The sequence below is a fragment of the Osmerus eperlanus genome, chromosome 28 (assembly GCF_963692335.1).
Source record: "Osmerus eperlanus chromosome 28, fOsmEpe2.1, whole genome shotgun sequence".
Lineage (NCBI taxonomy): Eukaryota > Metazoa > Chordata > Actinopteri > Osmeriformes > Osmeridae > Osmerus > Osmerus eperlanus.
The window spans coordinates 7,898,938-7,905,778 of record NC_085045.1 but is presented as its reverse complement, the minus strand read 5'-3'; the positions used below and the strand labels follow the sequence as shown (position 1 = coordinate 7,905,778).

The window sequence follows — 6,841 nt, the reverse complement described above, 5'->3', positions numbered from 1 at the left end:
TCAATGCATCAAATGAACCCAACATGTTTTCCAACCAGCCTCAACAAATATCGAAACTTCTCTGTGCACGAGATGTTTCAATAAAGATACATATTATTAAAGATAGGTTTACATTGTAGACCAGAATTTATTTTGTATCTATTTGTTATTTATAATAGCCTATATAGTGGATAAATGTGTGATTCAACTCAATCCACTTGATGCATACTGAGAATGGAATTATATTATTAATCTTAAATGTATAGTTCATAGATTGTATTTATTGATCATATATATTTGACTATATGTTGAGATAGTTTGAACTATGTTTGGGTTAATTTAATGTCTAAAAGTAGGCTTTCACAGTTTATTAACAAAACTGAGAAAAGTATTCCATTGCATAATATGGCCAGCTGTCCAACCAAGGAATGGTCAGCTGTTTACATAAGGATTTTAACTTCTAAGTTAGAAGTTTTTACATAAGTTATTTTTGTAATAAAGACTTAAATATATTATTAGTTCTGCATTTTGTGTTTCAAAAATATTATATTTATTTTACTGGTGCATTTTGCATGTGTCCTGTTGTGATGGCAAATGCATTGTCTAAGCTTTATGTTCATTCAGTCTTATTATTTTTATTGATCATTGATTGATGTACAATAGGCTAGTTTCTCTAACATTTCTTTGTATTAAAAAGTGACATTTTGTACTGTACTGTCGCGTGGACAAGACCTTTTACAGTCAAATTTACACTCCATCCTCGAACATTTACTTGTTATTCTGTGAAGGGAAATATGGGGAAATTGGCATCATGTTGTTATTTTGAGTTGATCAATATGATTTGGAAAAATGCAGCATAATTGATGAGTCCTTGATGAGACACTTTTTCCACTTAGCAAAGTCTGTAGCTCATAAGAGGCTTCCTTGTCACAAGTCTCGTCAAAATAAACCGTTCTTACATTTACATTTAGCAGACGCTCTTATCCAGAGCGACTTACAGTAAGTACAGGGACATTCCCCTGAGGCAAGTAGGGTGAAGTGCCTTGCCCAAGGAAATATGACACAACGTCATTTTGCACGGCCGGGAATCTAACCAGCGACCTTCTGATTACTAGCCTGATTCTCTAACCGCTCAGCCACCTGACTCCGAAGGGTTATTTTAAATGGTGTCATTGAATAAAAAAATAAACTGTCTATCTTTACTATATTTTCTCTTTGGGAATAATACTTTTTAAAATGATTTAGCAGACACTTTTATCCAAAATGACACAGTACAGGGGCTGAACTGAATCTGTATTCTGTTGCTTTACTACTGAGCCATACCCTTCCTAGAATGCATATGAACAGGCTAACATTGTGAATATCTTTGCTTCAGCTTCATATTATTTGGTTTGATGACACTGGGAAACCTCAGACCCACATTAAGTGGATCTTCATTACCTTTTATATGACACAAAATAGCAATTGTATTATGTAATAGATGTGACATGTTTTTGCCACATGGAGGCACTTTCATCTCACTACAATTAATTTACAAAGAGTATTGGTTCTCCTGCAATTCAATTGGTGTCCGTTGGTCCGTTGATTGTCAAAGATGCAGTGAAATGTATGGCATATCATATTTTAAGTAACAAAATTGGCTGAATCAAGGTTAGGGTTATCAAAACCTACATAGGACTCATGTCTCTCAGCTCTTTCACCCCCCACCACCCTAAACCCTCCCCCCAATCCCTCAGACATAACAGAGGAAAGTCTCCCCATGCACACGTCTTTCCCTAAACTCTCCTCAACCAGCGTGGTTTGGATCTGTCTTATGTAGGTCTCTTCTCCACACAGAATTATGTGTGTGTGAAAGCATGGGTGATCTCTGTTGGATTCTCAGAGTTGGCTGTTTCCTTTCACACACAAAGGAACCCTTGTACACCACATCCCAAATATGACATATTTAGACTTATGATTATACCACATCACTGCTACTGTGTGTACATCATTGGTTGTCATTGAAGAGAACAGTGGGACCCATTGAGGCTGTGGAGAGAGTAATGTCTCCTAACAGCTGGGAAAGATCTACTATGGTCTTAATAGACTTTCCCATGTAAGTACCAGCAATATGTGCATGTTATTTATGAATGTTTTGAACATTTTACAGTTCTTACCGTAAGGGATGATATGAATTGAATTGACTCCAAATTAAAAGACCTGTTTAGCTCATCAGTTTAATCCAACAAAATAGATACATCATTTAATCCAAATAATGTATTTTATTTAGAGAACCTTTGACTCTTCTAATAAATGTGAATCCTGAAGCTATAAGCCCATATAAATACTGCTGGAAAAAAAACTTTTTCTCAGGTTCCTGGTTGGGTTCAAAGGTTCAGTAATGTTTTTTTGAATGCTTAGCTTCAAAGATTGGAAATTGCTTTTGAGATGGCACCCCTGGGATCTGAGGAAATGACCACTGACAAGTACTCAAGAATGGATAGTTCAAGGTAAGGATGGGAAAACATTACCTCACATCCCCATGAATGAGCCCATGGTAGTCCGCAGAAGAGCATCTTTGAGAGGTGCTCGCCACTTGACTTTGTTAGCATAAGCATTAAAAATCATTGAGTGTAGATATTGTACTAGTCCTTATCCTGTGTGCTAATGAGGGGTTTTCATGTTTCAGAATACAATGAAAGAGTTCCCTTTTAAATGTATGTAATAATGTATGTCAGAATCAGAATGGGATTTATTCGCCATGAAAGTTTGCACAGACAAGGAATTTGCTTTGGCAGGAAGGTGCATACAATAAACATATACCTAAAATTTAAATATGTGGACTATCTATACTAAGGGTACATAAACTAGCAGTACTAAGTGGGATTAGAATAGAATTAAATATACAATAAAATATAAGTTGCCGTAAATTACAATATAAAAATACAAATATTACAAAAAATACAAATGTACAAGATACAATTTTGTAATGCAGTGCAAAAAGCAGTGTGTTTTAAGCAATAAGTCATTAGAGTCAGTGTGGTCCCTTGGCCTTGTTGAAGAGGCCAACAGCGGAAGGGAAGAAACTGTTTTTGTGGCGTGAGGTATTGGTCCTGATGGACCGCAGCCTTCTGCCGGAGGGGAGTGACTGAAACAGGGAGTGTCCAGGGTGGGAGGAGTCGGCCACAATCTTCCTCGCTCGCCTCAGGGTCCTCGAGGTGTGCAGGTCCTCGAGGGTAGGCAGATTGCAACCTTCTCAGCAGTGCGGATGATACGCTGCAGTCTGCTCTTGTCCTTGGCAGTGGCAGCAGCGTACCAGACGGTGATGGAGGAGGTGAGGATGGACTCAATGATGGCTGAGTAGAAGTGCATCATCATTGTCTTTGGCAGGTTGAACTTCTTCAGATGCCGAAGGAAGTACATCCTCTGTTGTGCTTTCTTGATGAGGGAGCTGATGTTCAGTTCCCACTTGAGGTCCTGGGAGAGGATAGTGCCCAGGAAGCGGAAGGACTCCACAGTGTTGACTGGGGAGTCACACAGGGTGATGGGGGTGAGTGGGGCTGTAGAGGGGGGGAGGTGGGAGGCCTCCTGGGTGGGAAGGGGTAGTTCAGGACTGTCCAATTGTCTTTCAAATCTGCAGTAGAACTCATTCAGGTCGTTGGCCAGGCGGGAGTCGTTAATGGAGTGGGGGGCTCTGGGCTTGTAGTTGGTAATCTGCCTGAGCCCTCTCCAGACAGAAGCAGAGTCGTTTGCAGAGAATTGGTGTTTTAGTCTCTCCGAGTACAGTCGTTTATCCTCCCTCACCGCCTTGCTAAACCTGTTCTTCGACTCCTTGAAACTGTCTTTGTCCCCACTCCTAAACGCGGCCTCTTTCTCTGACCTCAACCTTCTGAGTTTAGCTGTAAACCAGGGTTTGTCGTTGTTGTAGCTTACCCTGGTGCGTGTTGGTATACAGCAGTCCTCACAGAAGCTGATGTATGATGTCACAGCCTCTGTGAGCTCATCCAGACTATTGGTAGCAGTCGTGAACATGTCCCAGTCAGTGCAGTCCAAGCACGCCCACAGATCCTCCATAGCTTCACTGGTCCACTGTTTTGATGTCCTCACAGCAGGCTTACAGCGCTTTAGCTTCTGCCTGTATGCAGGAATCAGGTGGACCATGGCGTGGTCAGAGTGACCCAGTGCTGCTCGGGGGACCGCATGGTATGCTTTGCTGATTGTAGAGTAGCAGTGATCCAAGGTGTTTCCTTCTCTGGTAGGGCATTTGATGAATTGTCTATATTTTGGGAGTTCTTGAGTGAGATTGCCTTTGTTAAAGTCGCCTAGCACAATAACCAAGGAATCCGGATTTTCATGCTCCACACTCAGTATCTGGCTGGCGAGCATACGTTGAGCCTCGTTGACGCTAGCCTGCGGAGGCATGTAGACGCCAAGCAAGTAATCACTAGCAATAGATTCATTACAGAGTTTGATGTCTGTCTGGAAAATAGTAGATGGGGCAATTGTGGTCTATATAATGCCATCAGTCATCATTGAGCTCAAGATGGGAGATATGGATTAATTTGGGGATTAAGAGCCTATACCAATGGCATTGTGTATGATATATAGGGGAGGGTATTGTGACGCATACAGTCATGGCCAAAAGTATAGGCAGTGACTTCAATTTGTGTTTGCTGCTTCAGTATTTGTAGATTATTCACAAATGTCTATGTTATACAAGAAAGCAATGATAAGCATTTCATACATTTTGAAGGATTTTATTGGCAATAACATTACAGTTTTTCACAATTGTTAACACACGTTTCTCAAAATAATAACGGCTTTCTCAAAACTGCACACACAAAACTGAAAACCTCACACACAAAATGCTAAACCTGACACTCCCTTTGCAAGATGACTCTTTGCCATCAAATCTCTTACCTGTTCACAAAATGCAACTCGTGTTCTCATTTGGTACACACAGCCATATTTTCAAATGACACACACATACCATTCATAACAGTACACACAATAAGCATTTGTTGCACACTACCAAGCATTCACAGCACACAGTAGTGCAAAATTGAAAACACAATTCTAGAAATGGAACACACCATACGAATGACTCTGGGGAATGAGCCATTTCAACTTTTGTAAAATGTCTCAGTGTAGGCCTAATTTTTTCAAACATAAAACAGCACACATATGCGGCAAGAAAAGTTTTATTTCTGAACAGTACTGTCAACGGGCCTGCTCAACCCATTGCAGCACACAAAGTGATGTTCCCATCACGCTGGCCAGGGACCTCAACAATGGCGCGCTGGCCAATTACATTTCTGCCCCGGCGCCTCCTCTTCACCAGGTTGAATCCAACCTCATCAATGAATATGTATTCATATAGCTCATTAGCTGTGTCATGCTCCTGGATCCGCTGGAACAGACAGCATGGTAATGCAAGTTATAGTATGGACACAGATGGGTCAACACAGTGGGCTACAGTGAGACACTGTAGAAAAGGAACTATTGGATTACAGGTACAATACATGCATGTGTCAGTGTTGAATGTATGGGACTTACAAGCACAAACTCTTGCCGTAACTCCTTGATGTGGTCTGTGTTTCAGTCGAATAGGACCCTGTACACTTGTTTCATCCGCATGGCATTCCTGGGGCATTCCATTCCCCCATGTTTCTGAATGTGGCATGGTCAGCCAGGATCCTGGTTTGTATCTGTCAGAGTCTGATAGTGTTGTTTTCACGAACCATTTTCACAATGTCAGTCTCCTGTTCGGCTGTGAAAGTGCATGTTCTTCCTCCACGGTGTGGTTTTCTTTCAGTCCTGCAAAATACAAATACAGTGAGCACACTGTATTCTACAGTATTTCAGTACACAAGGCAAATATAATTCATACCTGTTCTCCATTCTAAAGGTTCTAATGATGGCAGCAACTGTGAAGCGGCTGAGATTTGGTTGGACCCTCTGGCCAGCCTCCCTCATGCTCAAACCATGGTTGAGCACATGGTCAACCATGGTGGCCCGAATCTCATCAGAGATCACCGTTCTCTTTCTTCTTTCTCCTCCTCCTCCTTCTTCTTCTCCTCTTCCTCCTCCTCCTTCTTGTCGTCCTCCTCTTCCTCCTCCTTTTCATCCTCTCCCTCCTCTTCCTTGTCCTCTTCTTTGTCCTCTTCCTTGTCCTCCTCTTCCTCCTCTCACTCTTACCCCTCTCCTTCTCTGGTTGTTGATATGTTCTAAGTTCTCCATTGTTCACCAAACAAAACAGAGGCTCAAGGCCCTTTTTATGCTGCAGTCCTGATCGCAAATTGCTCACCAGACCTGAGTGTTTAGAGATTTGAATATTTGTGTATTGTAGGTTGATGCTTTGAGACTTTACTTGAGAAGTGTGTGCAACAACTGAACATTGTGTGTAGTGTTTTGACAACAAGGTGATGTGTAATTGACATCAGTGTGTAAACAAGGAAAGTCAGAGTCTAATGCAGATAAGGGAGTGTGAAGTAGTGCCAAATTGGGTCGAGCAATTGGTACATGAAGTTAAGTTTGTGAAAATTGTGCCCAATTTTTGCTTTTTGTGTGTTAACAATTGTGAAAAACTGTAAATACATGTAAAGAGTCACTCATTTTATGGCAGTCTGCTCTAATCTAATCAGAATGATAAAGTGATTTCGGCTGTACTCGTTCACACTTTCCCATGTGCTAATGATATGGTTAGTGAAATTATGTTAACTCGTCATTTTGTGCCAGGGCCCAAAAACAGTAACATAGGTTTTTGTGATAAAGTTAATTTTTGGGGGTAAATAAAGCTGTTATTGGGTGTGCTTTGCCTTCGGCAAGGGCACAACCTTTGTTCTCTCACATACATATTATTATTTTTATTTCTTTTTGCCCC

General features: G+C 41.1%; 1 long non-coding RNA gene across 1 annotated transcript; it reads right to left on the bottom strand.

The window, feature by feature from the left end:
• Positions 1-4,732: 4,732 nt before the first annotated feature.
• LOC134015163 (uncharacterized) lies at positions 4,733-6,500 on the bottom strand. The gene is made up of 3 exons (XR_009929072.1): positions 5,849-6,500; positions 5,515-5,775; positions 4,733-5,368 (listed from the first exon to the last, which is right to left on the bottom strand). It is a non-coding gene; the product is annotated as an uncharacterized LOC134015163 (long non-coding RNA).
• Between the last annotated feature and the right edge of the window lie 341 nt (positions 6,501-6,841).